This window comes from Schistocerca nitens, chromosome 2 (assembly GCF_023898315.1).
Source record: "Schistocerca nitens isolate TAMUIC-IGC-003100 chromosome 2, iqSchNite1.1, whole genome shotgun sequence".
Taxonomy (NCBI): Eukaryota; Metazoa; Arthropoda; class Insecta; order Orthoptera; family Acrididae; genus Schistocerca; species Schistocerca nitens.
The window spans coordinates 1,137,698,371-1,137,715,615 of record NC_064615.1 but is presented as its reverse complement, the minus strand read 5'-3'; positions in this window follow the sequence as shown (position 1 = coordinate 1,137,715,615).

Here is a 17,245-nt window from a genome sequence, read left to right as displayed (position 1 = left end):
TCTTTGGGGTTCCGAGTAACTTTTTTCCGATGCATTATTCCTCCTTTACTGCATCGATCGCTCCCTCACATTGACGAATTAACACACAATTTGCGTCCATATGAAATTCTCTGGATTCCCTGCATTGTCCTTCTAAATCGAGATACGTTTCTACGGAAACGATAGGATTTTCTTTGGGGTTCCGAGTATCTCTTTTCCGATGCATTATTCCTCCTTTACTGCATCCCTCGCTCCCTCACATTGCCGAATTAACACACAATTTGCGTCTATATTAAATACTCATGGTTCCCTGCATTATCTTTCTAAAACGAGATACGTTTCTACGGAAACGATAGGATTTTCTTTTGGGAGTCGAGTATCTCTTTTCCGATGCATTATTCCTCCTTTACTGCATCCCTCGCTCCCTCACATAGACGAATTAACACACAATTTGCGTCCATATGATATACTCTGGATTCCCTGCATTGTCCTTGTAAATCGAGATACGTTTGTACGGAAACGATAGGATTTTCTTTGGGGTTCCGAGTATCTCTTTTCCAATGCATTATTCCTCCTTTACTGCATTTCTCGCTCCCTCACATTGACGAATTAACACACAATTTGCGTCCATATGAAATTCTCTGGATTCCCTGCATTGTCCTTCTAAATCGAGATACGTTTCTACGGAAACGATAGGACCTTCTTTGGGGTTCCGTGTGTCGCTTATCCGATGCATTATTCCTCCTTTACTGCATCCCTCGCTCCCTCACATTGACGAATTAACAAACAATTTGCGTCCATTTGGAATACTCTGTATTCCCTGCTTTGTCCTTCTAAATCGAGATACGTTTCTACGGAAACGATAGGATTTTCTTTGGGGTTCCGAGTATCTCTTTTCCGATGCATTATTCCTCCTTTACTGCATCCCTCGCTCCCTCACATTGACGAATTAACACACAACTTGCGTCCATATGAAATACTCTGGATTCCCTGCATTGTCCTTCTAAATCGAGATACGTTTCTACGGAAACGATAGGAATTTCTTTGGGGTTCCGAGTATCTCTTTTCCGATGCATTATTCCTCCTTTACTGCATCCCTCGCTCCCCCACATTGAAGAATTAACACACAATTTGCGTCTATATGAAATACTCTGGATTCCCTGCATTGTCCTTCTAAATCGAGATACGTTTTTACGGAAACGGTAGGATTTTCTTTGGGGTTCCGAGTATCTCTTTTCCGATGCATTATTCCTCCTTTACTGCATCCCTCGCTCCCTCACATTGACGAATTAACACACAATTTGCGTCCATATGAAATACTCTGGATTCCCTGCATTGTCCTTCTAAATCGAGATACGTTTCTACGGAAACGATAGGATTTTCTTTGGGGTTCCGAGTATCTCTTTTCCGATGCATTATTCCTCCTTTACTGCATCGATCGCTCCCTCACATTGACGAATTAACACACAATTTGCGTCCATATGAAATACTCTGGATTCCCTGCATTGTCCTTCTAAATCGAGATACGTTTCTACGGAAACGATAGGATTTTCTTTGGGGTTCCGAGTATCTCTTTTCCGATGCATTATTCCTCCTTTACTGCATCCCTCGCTCCCTCACATTGCCGAATTAACACACAATTTGCGTCTATATTAAATACTCTGGGTTCCCTGCATTATCTTTCTAAAACGAGATACGTTTCTACGGAAACGATAGGATTTTCTTTTGGGAGTCGAGTATCTCTTTTCCGATGCATTATTCCTCCTTTACTGCATCCCTCGCTCCCTCACATAGACGAATTAACACACAATTTGCGTCCATATGATATACTCTGGATTCCCTGCATTGTCCTTCTAAATCGAGATACGTTTGTACGGAAACGATAGGATTTTCTTTGGGGTTCCGAGTATCTCTTTTCCAATGCATTATTCCTCCTTTACTGCATTTCTCGCTCCCTCACATTGACGAATTAACACACAATTTGCGTCCATATGAAATACTCTGGATTCCCTGCATTGTCCTTCTAAATCGAGATACGTTTCTACGGAAACGATAGGATTTTCTTTGGGGTTCCGTGTGTCGCTTATCCGATGCATTATTCCTCCTTTACTGCATCCCTCGCTCCCTCACATTGACGAATTAACAAACAATTTGCGTCCATTTGGAATACTCTGTATTCCCTGCTTTGTCCTTCTAAATCGAGATACGTTTCTACGGAAACGATAGGATTTTCTTTGGGGTTCCGAGTATCTCTTTTCCGATGCATTATTCCTCCTTTACTGCATCCCTCGCTCCCTCACATTGACGAATTAACACACAACTTGCGTCCATATGAAATACTCTGGATTCCCTGCATTGTCCTTCTAAATCGAGATACGTTTCTACGGAAACGATAGGAATTTCTTTGGGGTTCCGAGTATCTCTTTTCCGATGCATTATTCCTCCTTTACTGCATCCCTCGCTCCCCCACATTGAAGAATTAACACACAATTTGCGTCTATATGAAATACTCTGGATTCCCTGCATTGTCCTTCTAAATCGAGATACGTTTTTACGGAAACGGTAGGATTTTCTTTGGGGTTCCGAGTATCTCTTTTCCGATGCATTATTCCTCCTTTACTGCATCCCTCGCTCCCTCACATTGACGAATTAACACATAATTTGCGTCCATATGAAATACTCTGGATTCCCTGCATTGTCCTTCTAAATCGAGATACGTTTCTACGGAAACGATAGGATTTTCTTTGGGGTTCCGAGTATCTCTTTTCCGATGCATTATTCCTCCTTTACTGCATCGATCGCTCCCTCACATTGACGAATTAACACACAATTTGCGTCCATATGAAATACTCTGGATTCCCTGCATTGTCCTTCTAAATCGAGATACGTTTGTACGGAAACGATAGGATTTTCTTTGGGGTTCCGAGTATCTCTTTTCCAATGCATTATTCCTCCTTTACTGCATTTCTCGCTCCCTCACATTGACGAATTAACACACAATTTGCGTCCATATGAAATTCTCTGGATTCCCTGCATTGTCCTTCTAAATCGAGATACGTTTCTACGGAAACGATAGGATTTTCTTTGGGGTTCCGTGTGTCGCTTATCCGATGCATTATTCCTCCTTTACTGCATCCCTCGCTCCCTCACATTGACGAATTAACAAACAATTTGCGTCCATTTGGAATACTCTATATTCCCTGCTTTGTCCCTCTAAATCGAGATACGTTTCTACGGAAACGATAGGATTTTCTTTGGGGTTCCGAGTATCTCTTTTCCGATGCATTATTCCTCCTTTACTGCATCCCTCGCTCCCTCACATTGACGAATTAACATACAACTTGCGTCCATATGAAATACTCTGGATTCCCTGCATTGTCCTTCTAAATCGAGATACGTTTCTACGGAAACGATTGGAATTTCTTTGGGGTTCCGAGTATCTCTTTTCCGATGCATTATTCCTCCTTTACTGCATCCCTCGCTCCCCCACATTGAAGAATTAACACACAATTTGCGTCTATATGAAATACTCTGGATTCCCTGCATTGTCCTTCTAAATCGAGATACGTTTTTACGGAAACGGTAGGATTTTCTTTGGGGTTCCGAGTATCTCTTTTCCGATGCATTATTCCTCCTTTACTGCATCCCTCGCTCCCTCACATTGACGAAATAACACACAATTTGCGTCCATATGAAATACTCTGGATTCCCTGCATTGTCCTTCTAAATCGAGATACGTTTCTACGGAAACGATAGGATTTTCTTTGGGGTTCCGAGTATCTCTTTTCCGATGCATTATTCCTCCTTTACTGCATCGATCGCTCCCTCACATTGACGAATTAACACACAATTTGCGTCCATATGAAATACTCTGGATTCCCTGCATTGTCCTTCTAAATCGAGATACGTTTCTACGGAAACGATAGGATTTTCTTTGGGGTTCCGAGTATCTCTTTTCCGATGCATTATTCCTCCTTTACTGCATCGATCGCTCCCTCACATTGACGAATTAACACACAATTTGCGTCCATATGAAATACTCTGGATTCCCTGCATTGTCCTTCTAAATCGAGATACGTTTCTACGGAAACGATAGGATTTTCTTTGGGGTTCCGTGTATCGCTTATCCGATGCATTATTCCTCCTTTACTGCATCCCTCGCTCCCTCACATTGACGAATTAACAAACAATTTGCGTCCATTTGGAATACTCTGTATTCCCTGCATTGTCCTTCTAAATCGAGATACGTTTCTACGGAAACGATAGGATTTTCTTTGGGGTTCCGAGTATCTCTTTTCCGATGCATTATTCCCCCTTTACTGCATACCTCGCTCCCTCACATTGACGAATTAACACACAATTTGCGTCCATATGAAATACTCTGGATTCCCTGCATTGTCCTTCTAAATCGAGATACGTTTCTACGGAAACGAAAGGATTTTGTTTGGGGTTCCGAGTATCTCTTTTCCGAAGCATTATTCCTCCTTTACTTCATCCCTCGCTCCCTCACATTGACGAATTAAGACACAATTAGCGTCCATATAAATACTCTGGATTCCCTGCATACTCCTTCTAAATCGAGATACATTTCTACGGAAACGATAGGATTTTCTTTGGGGTTCCGAGTATCTCTTTTCCGAAGCATTTTTCCTCCTTCACTGCATCCCTCGCTCCCTCACATTGACGAATTAACACACAATTTGCGTCCATATGAAATACTCTGGATTCCCTGCATTGTCTTTCTAAATCGAGATACGTTTCTACGGAAACGAGAGTATTTTCTTTGGGGTTCCGAGTATCTCTTTTCCGATTCATTATTCCTCCTTTACTGCATCCCTCGCTCCCTCACATTGACGAATTAACACACAATTTGCGTCCATATGAAATACTCTGGATTCCCTGCATTGTCCTTCTAAATCGAGATACGTTTCTACGGAAACGATAGGATTTTCTTTGGGGTTCCGAGTATCTCTTTTCCGATGCATTATTCCTCCTTTACTGCATCCCTCGCTCCTTCACATTGACGATTTAACGCACAATTTGCGTCCATATGAAATACTCTGGATTCCCTGCAGTGACCCTCTAAATCGAGATACGTTTCTATGGAAACGATATGATTTTCTTTGGGGTTCCTAGTATCTCTTTTCCGATGCATTATTCCTCCTTTACTGCATCCCGCGCTCCCTCACATTGACGAATTAACACACAATTTGCGTCCATATGAAATACTCTGGGTTCCCTGCATCGTCCTTCTAAATCGGGATTCGTTTCTACGGAAACGATATGATTTTCTTTGGGGTTCCTAGTATCTCTTTTCCGATGCATTATTCCTCCTTTACTGCATCCCGCGCTCCCTCACATTGACGAATTAACACACAATTTGCGTCCATATGAAATACTCTGGGTTCCCTGCATCGTCCTTCTAAATCGGGATTCGTTTCTACGGAAACGATATGATTTTCTTTGGGGTTTCGAGTATCTCTTTTCCGATGCTTTATTCCTCCTTTACTGCATACCTCGCTCCCTCACATTGACGAATTAAAACACAATTTGCGTCCATATGAAATACTCTGGATTCCCTGCATTGTCCTCCTAAATCGAGATACGTTTCTACGGAAACGATAGGATTTTCTTTGGGGTTCCGAGTATCTCTTTTCCGATGCATTATTCCTCCTTTACTGCATCCCTCGCTCCTTCACATTGACGATTTAACGCACAATTTGCGTCCATATGAAATACTCTGGATTCCCTGCAGTGTCCCTCTAAATCGAGATACGTTTCTATGGAAACGATAGGATTTTCTTTGGGGTTCCTAGTATCTCTTTTCCGATGCATTATTCCTCCTTTACTGCATCCCGCGCTCCCTCACATTGACGAATTAACACACAATTTGCGTCCATATGAAATACTCTGGGTTCCCTGCATCGTCCTTCTAAATCGGGATTCGTTTCTACGGAAACGATATGATTTTCTTTGGGGTTTCGAGTATCTCTTTTCCGATGCTTTATTCCTCCTTTACTGCATACCTCGCTCCCTCACATTGATGAATTAAAACACAATTTGCGTCCATATGAAATACTCTGGATTCCCTGCATTGTCCTCCTAAATCGAGATACGTTTCTACGGAAACGATAGGATTTTCTTAGGGGTTCCAAGTATCTCTTTTCTGATGAATTATTCCTCCTTTACTGCATACCTCGCTCCCTCACATTGACAAATTAACACACAATTTGCGTCCATATGAAATTCTCTGGATTCCCTGCAATGTCCTTCTAAATCGGGATTCGTTTCTACGGAAACGATAGGATTTTCTTTGGGGTTCCGAGTATCTCTTTTCCGATGCATTATTCCTCCTTTACTGCATCCCTCGCTCCCTCACATTGACGAATTAACACACAACTTGCGTCCATATGAAATACTCTGGATTCCATACATTGTCCTTCTAAATCGAGATACGTTTCTACGGAAACGATAGGATTTTCTTTGGGGTTCCGAGTATCTCTTTTCCGATGCATTATTCCTCCTTTACTGCATCCCTCGCTCCCCCACATTGAAGAATTAACACACAATTTGCGTCTATATGAAATACTCTGGATTCCCTGCATTGTCCTTCTAAATCGAGATACGTTTTTACGGAAACGGTAGGATTTTCTTTGGGGTTCCGAGTATCTCTTTTCCGATGCATTATTCCTCCTTTACTGCATCCCTCGCTCACTCACATTGCCGAATTAACACACAATTTGCGTCCATATGAAATCCTCTGGATTCCCTGCATTGTCCTTCTAAATCGAGATACGTTTCTACAGAAACAATAGGATTTTCTTTGGGGTTCCGAGTATCTCTTTTCCGATGCATTATTCCTCCTTTACTGCATCCCTCGCTCCCTCACATTGAAGAATTAACACACAATTTGCGTCCATATGATATACTCTGGATTCCCTGCATTGTCCTTCTAAATCGAGATACGTTTCTACGGAAACGTTAGGATTTTCTTTGGTGTTCCGAGTATCTCTTTTCCGATGCATTATTCCTCCTTTACTGCATCGCTCACTCCCTCACATTGACGAATTAACACACAATTTGCGTCCATATGAAATACTCTGGATTTCCTGCATTGTCATCCTAAATCGAGATACGTTTCTACGGAAACGATAGGATTTTCTTTGGGGTTCCGAGTATCTCTTTTCCGATACATTATTCCTCCTTTACTGCATTCCTCGCTCCCTCACATTGACGAATTAACACACAATTTGCGTCCATATGAAATACTCAGGATTCCCTGCATTATCCTTCTAAATCGAGATACGTTTCTACGGAAACGATAGCATTTTCTTTGGGGTTCCGAGTATCTCTTTTCCGATGCATTATTCCTCCTTTACTGCATCCCTCGCTAACTCACATTGACGAATTAACACACAATTTGCGTCCATATGAAATACTCTGGATTCCCTGCATTGTCCTTCTAAATCGAGATACGTTTCTACGGAATCGATAGGATTTTCTTTGGGGTTCTACGTATCTCTTTTCCGATGCATTATTCCTCCTTTACTGCATCTCTCGCTTCCTCACATTGACGAATTAACACACAATTTGCGTCCATATGAAATACTCTGGATTCCCTGCATTGTCCTTCTAAATCGAGATACGTTTCTACGGAAACAATAGGATTTTCTTTTGGGAGTCGAGTATCTCTTTTCCGATGCATTATTCCTCCTTTACTGCATCCCTCGCTCCCTCACATTGACGAATTAACACACAATTTGCGTCCATATGAAATACTCTGGATTCCCAGCATTGTCCTTCTAAATCGAGATACGTTTCTACGGAAACGATAGGATTTTCTTTGGGGTTCCGAGTATCTCTTTTCCGATGCATTATTCCTCCTTTACTGCATCCCTCGCTCCCTCACATTGACGAATTAACACACAATTTGCGTCCATATGATATACTCTGGATTCCCTGCATTGTCCTTCTAAATCGAGATACGTTTCTACGGAAACGATAGGATTTTCTTTGGGGTTCCGAGTATCTCTTTTCCGATGCATTATTCCTCCTTTACTGCATCCCTCGCTCCCTCACATTGACGAATTAACACACAAATTGCGTCCATATGAAATACTCTGGATTCCCTGCATTGTCCTTCTAAATCGAGATACGTTTGTACGGAAACGATAGGATTTTCTTTGGGGTTCCGAGTATCTCTTTTCCAATGCATTATTCCTCCTTTACTGCATTTCTCGCTCCCTCACATTGACGAATTAACACACAATTTGCGTCCATATGAAATTCTCTGGATTCCCTGCATTGTCCTTCTAAATCGAGATACGTTTCTACGGAAACGATAGGATTTTCTTTGGGGTTCCGTGTGTCGCTTATCCGATGCATTATTCCTCCTTTACTGCATCCCTCGCTCCCTCACATTGACGAATTAACAAACAATTTGCGTCCATTTGGAATACTCTGTATTCCCTGCTTTGTCCTTCTAAATCGAGATACGTTTCTACGGAAACGATAGGATTTTCTTTGGGGTTCCGAGTATCTCTTTTCCGATGCATTATTCCTCCTTTACTGCATCCCTCGCTCCCTCACATTGACGAATTAACACACAACTTGCGTCCATATGAAATACTCTGGATTCCCTGCATTGTCCTTCTAAATCAAGATACGTTTCTACGGAAACGATAGGAATTTCTTTGGGGTTCCGAGTATCTCTTTTCCGATGCATTATACCTCCTTTACTGCATCCCTCGCTCCCCCACATTGAAGAATTAACACACAATTTGCGTCTATATGAAATACTCTGGATTCCCTGCATTGTCCTTCTAAATCGAGATACGTTTTTACGGAAACGGTAGGATTTTCTTTGGGGTTCCGAGTATCTCTTTTCCGATGCATTATTCCTCCTTTACTGCATCCCTCGCTCCCTCACATTGACGAATTAACACATAATTTGCGTCCATATGAAATACACTGGATTCCCTGCATTGTCCTTCTAAATCGAGATACGTTTCTACGGAAACGATAGGATTTTCTTTGGGGTTCCGAGTATCTCTTTTCCGATGCATTATTCCTCCTTTACTGCATCGATCGCTCCCTCACATTGACGAATTAACACACAATTTGCGTCCATATGAAATACTCTGGATTCCCTGCATTGTCCTTCTAAATCGAGATACGTTTGTACGGAAACGATAGGATTTTCTTTGGGGTTCCGAGTATCTCTTTTCCAATGCATTATTCCTCCTTTACTGCATTTCTCGCTCCCTCACATTGACGAATTAACACACAATTTGAGTCCATATGAAATTCTCTGGATTCCCTGCATTGTCCTTCTAAATCGAGATACGTTTCTACGGAAACGATAGGATTTTCTTTGGGGTTCCGTGTGTCGCTTATCCGATGCATTATTCCTCCTTTACTGCATCCCTCGCTCCCTCACATTGACGAATTAACAAACAATTTGCGTCCATTTGGAATACTCTGTATTCCCTGCTTTGTCCCTCTAAATCGAGATACGTTTCTACGGAAACGATAGGATTTTCTTTGGGGTTCCGAGTATCTCTTTTCCGATGCATTATTCCTCCTTTACTGCATCCCTCGCTCCCTCACATTGACGAATTAACATACAACTTGCGTCCATATGAAATACTCTGGATTCCCTGCATTGTCCTTCTAAATCGAGATACGTTTCTACGGAAACGATTGGAATTTCTTTGGGGTTCCGAGTATCTCTTTTCCGATGCATTATTCCTCCTTTACTGCATCCCTCGCTCCCCCACATTGAAGAATTAACACACAATTTGCGTCTATATGAAATACTCTGGATTCCCTGCATTGTCCTTCTAAATCGAGATACGTTTTTACGGAAACGGTAGGATTTTCTTTGGGGTTCCGAGTATCTCTTTTCCGATGCATTATTCCTCCTTTACTGCATCCCTCGCTCCCTCACATTGACGAAATAACACACAATTTGCGTCCATATGAAATACTCTGGATTCCCTGCATTGACCTTCTAAATCGAGATACGTTTCTACGGAAACGATAGGATTTTCTTTGGGGTTCCGTGTGTCGCTTATCCGATGCATTATTCCTCCTTTACTGCATCCCTCGCTCCCTCACATTGACGAATTAACAAACAATTTGCGTCCATTTGGAATACTCTGTATTCCCTGCTTTGTCCTTCTAAATCGAGATACGTTTCTACGGAAACGATAGGATTTTCTTTGGGGTTCCGAGTATCTCTTTTCCGATGCATTATTCCTCCTTTACTGCATCCCTCGCTCCCTCACATTGACGAATTAACACACAACTTGCGTCCATATGAAATACTCTGGATTCCCTGCATTGTCCTTCTAAATCGAGATACGTTTCTACGGAAACGATAGGAATTTCTTTGGGGTTCCGTGTATCTCTCTTCCGATGCATTATTCCTCCTTTACTGCATCCCTCGTTCCCCCACATTGAAGAATTAACACACAATTTGCGTCTATATGAAATACTCTGGATTCCCTGCATTGTCCTTCTAAATCGAGATACGTTTTTACGGAAACGGTAGGATTTTCTTTGGGGTTCCGAGTATCTCTTTTCCGATGCATTATTCCTCCTTTACTGCATCCCTCGCTCCCTCACATTGACGAATTAACACACAATTTGCGTCCATATGAAATACTCTGGATTCCCTGCATTGTCCTTCTAAATCGAGATACGTTTCTACGGAAACGATAGGATTTTCTTTGGGGTTCCGAGTAACTTTTTTCCGATGCATTATTCCTCCTTTACTGCATCGATCGCTCCCTCACATTGACGAATTAACACACAATTTGCGTCCATATGAAATTCTCTGGATTCCCTGCATTGTCCTTCTAAATCGAGATACGTTTCTACGGAAACGATAGGATTTTCTTTGGGGTTCCGAGTATCTCTTTTCCGATGCACTATTCCTCCTTTACTGCATCCCTCGCTCCCTCACATTGCCGAATTAACACACAATTTGCGTCTATATTAAATACTCATGGTTCCCTGCATTATCTTTCTAAAACGAGATACGTTTCTACGGAAACGATAGGATTTTCTTTTGGGAGTCGAGTATCTCTTTTCCGATGCATTATTCCTCCTTTACTGCATCCCTCGCTCCCTCACATAGACGAATTAACACACAATTTGCGTCCATATGATATACTCTGGATTCCCTGCATTGTCCTTCTAAATCGAGATACGTTTGTACGGAAACGATAGGATTTTCTTTGGGGTTCCGAGTATCTCTTTTCCAATGCATTATTCCTCCTTTACTGCATTTCTCGCTCCCTCACATTGACGAATTAACACACAATTTGCGTCCATATGAAATTCTCTGGATTCCCTGCATTGTCCTTCTAAATCGAGATACGTTTCTACGGAAACGATAGGATTTTCTTTGGGGTTCCGTGTGTCGCTTATCCGATGCATTATTCCTCCTTTACTACATCCCTCGCTCCCTCACATTGACGAATTAACAAACAATTCGCGTCCATTTGGAATACTCTGTATTCCCTGCTTTGTCCTTCTAAATCGAGATACGTTTCTACGGAAACGATAGGATTTTCTTTGGGGTTCCGAGTATCTCTTTTCCGATGCATTATTCCTCCTTTACTGCATCCCTCGCTCCCTCACATTGACGAATTAACACACAACTTGCGTCCATATGAAATACTCTGGATTCCCTGCATTGTCCTTCTAAATCGAGATACGTTTCTACGGAAACGATAGGAATTTCTTTGGGGTTCCGAGTATCTCTTTTCCGATGCATTATTCCTCCTTTACTGCATCCCTCGCTCCCCCACATTGAAGAATTAACACACAATTTGCGTCTATATGAAATACTCTGGATTCCCTGCATTGTCCTTCTAAATCGAGATACGTTTTTACGGAAACGGTAGGATTTTCTTTGGGGTTCCGAGTATCTCTTTTCCGATGCATTATTCCTCCTTTACTGCATCCCTCGCTCCCTCACATTGACGAATTAACACACAATTTGCGTCCATATGAAATACTCTGGATTCCCTGCATTGTCCTTCTAAATCGAGATACGTTTCTACGGAAACGATAGGATTTTCTTTGGGGTTCCGAGTATCTCTTTTCCGATGCATTATTCCTCCTTTACTGCATCGATCGCTCCCTCACATTGACGAATTAACACACAATTTGCGTCCATATGAAATACTCTGGATTCCCTGCATTGTCCTTCTAAATCGAGATACGTTTCTACGGAAACGATAGGATTTTCTTTGGGGTTCCGAGTATCTCTTTTCCGATGCATTATTCCTCCTTTACTGCATCCCTCGCTCCCTCACATTGCCGAATTAACACACAATTTGCGTCTATATTAAATACTCTGGGTTCCCTGCATTATCTTTCTAAAACGAGATACGTTTCTACGGAAACGATAGGATTTTCTTTTGGGAGTCGAGTATCTCTTTTCCGATGCATTATTCCTCCTTTACTGCATCCCTCGCTCCCTCACATAGACGAATTAACACACAATTTGCGTCCATATGATATACTCTGGATTCCCTGCATTGTCCTTCTAAATCGAGATACGTTTGTACGGAAACGATAGGATTTTCTTTGGGGTTCCGAGTATCTCTTTTCCAATGCATTATTCCTCCTTTACTGCATTTCTCGCTCCCTCACATTGACGAATTAACACACAATTTGCGTCCATATGAAATTCTCTGGATTCCCTGCATTGTCCTTCTAAATCGAGATACGTTTCTACGGAAACGATAGGATTTTCTTTGGGGTTCCGTGTGTCGCTTATCCGATGCATTATTCCTCCTTTACTGCATCCCTCGCTCCCTCACATTGACGAATTAACAAACAATTTGCGTCCATTTGGAATACTCTGTATTCCCTGCTTTGTCCTTCTAAATCGAGATACGTTTCTACGGAAACGATAGGATTTTCTTTGGGGTTCCGAGTATCTCTTTTCCGATGCATTATTCCTCCTTTACTGCATCCCTCGCTCCCTCACATTGACGAATTAACACACAACTTGCGTCCATATGAAATACTCTGGATTCCCTGCATTGTCCTTCTAAATCGAGATACGTTTCTACGGAAACGATAGGAATTTCTTTGGGGTTCCGAGTATCTCTTTTCCGATGCATTATTCCTCCTTTACTGCATCCCTCGCTCCCCCACATTGAAGAATTAACACACAATTTGCGTCTATATGAAATACTCTGGATTCCCTGCATTGTCCTTCTAAATCGAGATACGTTTTTACGGAAACGGTAGGATTTTCTTTGGGGTTCCGAGTATCTCTTTTCCGATGCATTATTCCTCCTTTACTGCATCCCTCGCTCCCTCACATTGACGAATTAACACATAATTTGCGTCCATATGAAATACTCTGGATTCCCTGCATTGTCCTTCTAAATCGAGATACGTTTCTACGGAAACGATAGGATTTTCTTTGGGGTTCCGAGTATCTCTTTTCCGATGCATTATTCCTCCTTTACTGCATCGATCGCTCCCTCACATTGACGAATTAACACACAATTTGCGTCCATATGAAATACTCTGGATTCCCTGCATTGTCCTTCTAAATCGAGATACGTTTGTACGGAAACGATAGGATTTTCTTTGGGGTTCCGAGTATCTCTTTTCCAATGCATTATTCCTCCTTTACTGCATTTCTCGCTCCCTCACATTGACGAATTAACACACAATTTGCGTCCATATGAAATTCTCTGGATTCCCTGCATTGTCCTTCTAAATCGAGATACGTTTCTACGGAAACGATAGGATTTTCTTTGGGGTTCCGTGTGTCGCTTATCCGATGCATTATTCCTCCTTTACTGCATCCCTCGCTCCCTCACATTGACGAATTAACAAACAATTTGCGTCCATTTGGAATACTCTATATTCCCTGCTTTGTCCCTCTAAATCGAGATACGTTTCTACGGAAACGATAGGATTTTCTTTGGGGTTCCGAGTATCTCTTTTCCGATGCATTATTCCTCCTTTACTGCATCCCTCGCTCCCTCACATTGACGAATTAACATACAACTTGCGTCCATATGAAATACTCTGGATTCCCTGCATTGTCCTTCTAAATCGAGATACGTTTCTACGGAAACGATTGGAATTTCTTTGGGGTTCCGAGTATCTCTTTTCCGATGCATTATTCCTCCTTTACTGCATCCCTCGCTCCCCCACATTGAAGAATTAACACACAATTTGCGTCTATATGAAATACTCTGGATTCCCTGCATTGTCCTTCTAAATCGAGATACGTTTTTACGGAAACGGTAGGATTTTCTTTGGGGTTCCGAGTATCTCTTTTCCGATGCATTATTCCTCCTTTACTGCATCCCTCGCTCCCTCACATTGACGAAATAACACACAATTTGCGTCCATATGAAATACTCTGGATTCCCTGCATTGTCCTTCTAAATCGAGATACGTTTCTACGGAAACGATAGGATTTTCTTTGGGGTTCCGAGTATCTCTTTTCCGATGCATTATTCCTCCTTTACTGCATCGATCGCTCCCTCACATTGACGAATTAACACACAATTTGCGTCCATATGAAATACTCTGGATTCCCAGCATTGTCCTTCTAAATCGAGATACGTTTCTACGGAAACGATAGGATTTTCTTTGGGGTTCCGAGTATCTCTTTTCCGATGCATTATTCCTCCTTTACTGCATCGATCGCTCCCTCACATTGACGAATTAACACACAATTTGCGTCCATATGAAATACTCTGGATTCCCTGCATTGTCCTTCTAAATCGAGATACGTTTCTACGGAAACGATAGGATTTTCTTTGGGGTTCCGTGTATCGCTTATCCGATGCATTATTCCTCCTTTACTGCATCCCTCGCTCCCTCACATTGACGAATTAACAAACAATTTGCGTCCATTTGGAATACTCTGTATTCCCTGCATTGTCCTTCTAAATCGAGATACGTTTCTACGGAAACGATAGGATTTTCTTTGGGGTTCCGAGTATCTCTTTTCCGATGCATTATTCCCCCTTTACTGCATACCTCGCTCCCTCACATTGACGAATTAACACACAATTTGCGTCCATATGAAATACTCTGGATTCCCTGCATTGTCCTTCTAAATCGAGATACGTTTCTACGGAAACGAAAGGATTTTGTTTGGGGTTCCGAGTATCTCTTTTCCGAAGCATTATTCCTCCTTTACTTCATCCCTCGCTCCCTCACATTGACGAATTAAGACACAATTAGCGTCCATATAAATACTCTGGATTCCCTGCATACTCCTTCTAAATCGAGATACATTTCTACGGAAACGATAGGATTTTCTTTGGGGTTCCGAGTATCTCTTTTCCGAAGCATTTTTCCTCCTTCACTGCATCCCTCGCTCCCTCACATTGACGAATTAACACACAATTTGCGTCCATATGAAATACTCTGGATTCCCTGCATTGTCTTTCTAAATCGAGATACGTTTCTACGGAAACGAGAGTATTTTCTTTGGGGTTCCGAGTATCTCTTTTCCGATTCATTATTCCTCCTTTACTGCATCCCTCGCTCCCTCACATTGACGAATTAACACACAATTTGCGTCCATATGAAATACTCTGGATTCCCTGCATTGTCCTTCTAAATCGAGATACGTTTCTACGGAAACGATAGGATTTTCTTTGGGGTTCCGAGTATCTCTTTTCCGATGCATTATTCCTCCTTTACTGCATCCCTCGCTCCTTCACATTGACGATTTAACGCACAATTTGCGTCCATATGAAATACTCTGGATTCCCTGCAGTGTCCCTCTAAATCGAGATACGTTTCTATGGAAACGATATGATTTTCTTTGGGGTTCCTAGTATCTCTTTTCCGATGCATTATTCCTCCTTTACTGCATCCCGCGCTCCCTCACATTGACGAATTAACACACAATTTGCGTCCATATGAAATACTCTGGGTTCCCTGCATCGTCCTTCTAAATCGGGATTCGTTTCTACGGAAACGATATGATTTTCTTTGGGGTTTCGAGTATCTCTTTTCCGATGCTTTATTCCTCCTTTACTGCATACCTCGCTCCCTCACATTGACGAATTAAAACACAATTTGCGTCCATATGAAATACTCTGGATTCCCTGCATTGTCCTCCTAAATCGAGATACGTTTCTACGGAAACGATAGGATTTTCTTAGGGGTTCCAAGTATCTCTTTTCTGATGAATTATTCCTCCTTTACTGCATACCTCGCTCCCTCACATTGACAAATTAACACACAATTTGCGTCCATATGAAATTCTCAGGATTCCCTGCAATGTCCTTCTAAATCGGGATTCGTTTCTACGGAAACGATAGGATTTTCTTTGGGGTTCCGAGTATCTCTTTTCCGATGCATTATTCCTCCTTTACTGCATCCCTCGCTCCCTCACATTGACGAATTAACACACAACTTGCGTCCATATGAAATACTCTGGATTCCATACATTGTCCTTCTAAATCGAGATACGTTTCTACGGAAACGATAGGATTTTCTTTGGGGTTCCGAGTATCTCTTTTCCGATGCATTATTCCTCCTTTACTGCATCCCTCGCTCCCCCACATTGAAGAATTAACACACAATTTGCGTCTATATGAAATACTCTGGATTCCCTGCATTGTCCTTCTAAATCGAGATACGTTTTTACGGAAACGGTAGGATTTTCTTTGGGGTTCCGAGTATCTCTTTTCCGATGCATTATTCCTCCTTTACTGCATCCCTCGCTCCCTCACATTGCCGAATTAACACACAATTTGCGTCCATATGAAATCCTCTGGATTCCCTGCATTGTCCTTCTAAATCGAGATACGTTTCTACAGAAACAATAGGATTTTCTTTGGGGTTCCGAGTATCTCTTTTCCGATGCATTATTCCTCCTTTACTGCATCCCTCGCTCCCTCACATTGAAGAATTAACACACAATTTGCGTCCATATGATATACTCTGGATTCCCTGCATTGTCCTTCTAAATCGAGATACGTTTCTACGGAAACGTTAGGATTTTCTTTGGTGTTCGAGTATCTCTTTTCCGATGCATTATTCCTCCTTTACTGCATCGCTCACTCCCTCACATTGACGAATTAACACACAATTTGCGTCCATATGAAATACTCTGGATTCCCTGCATTGTCATCCTAAATCGAGATACGTTTCTACGGAAACGATAGGATTTTCTTTGGGGTTCCGAGTATCTCTTTTCCGATACATTATTCCTCCTTTACTGCATTCCTCGCTCCCTCACATTGACGAA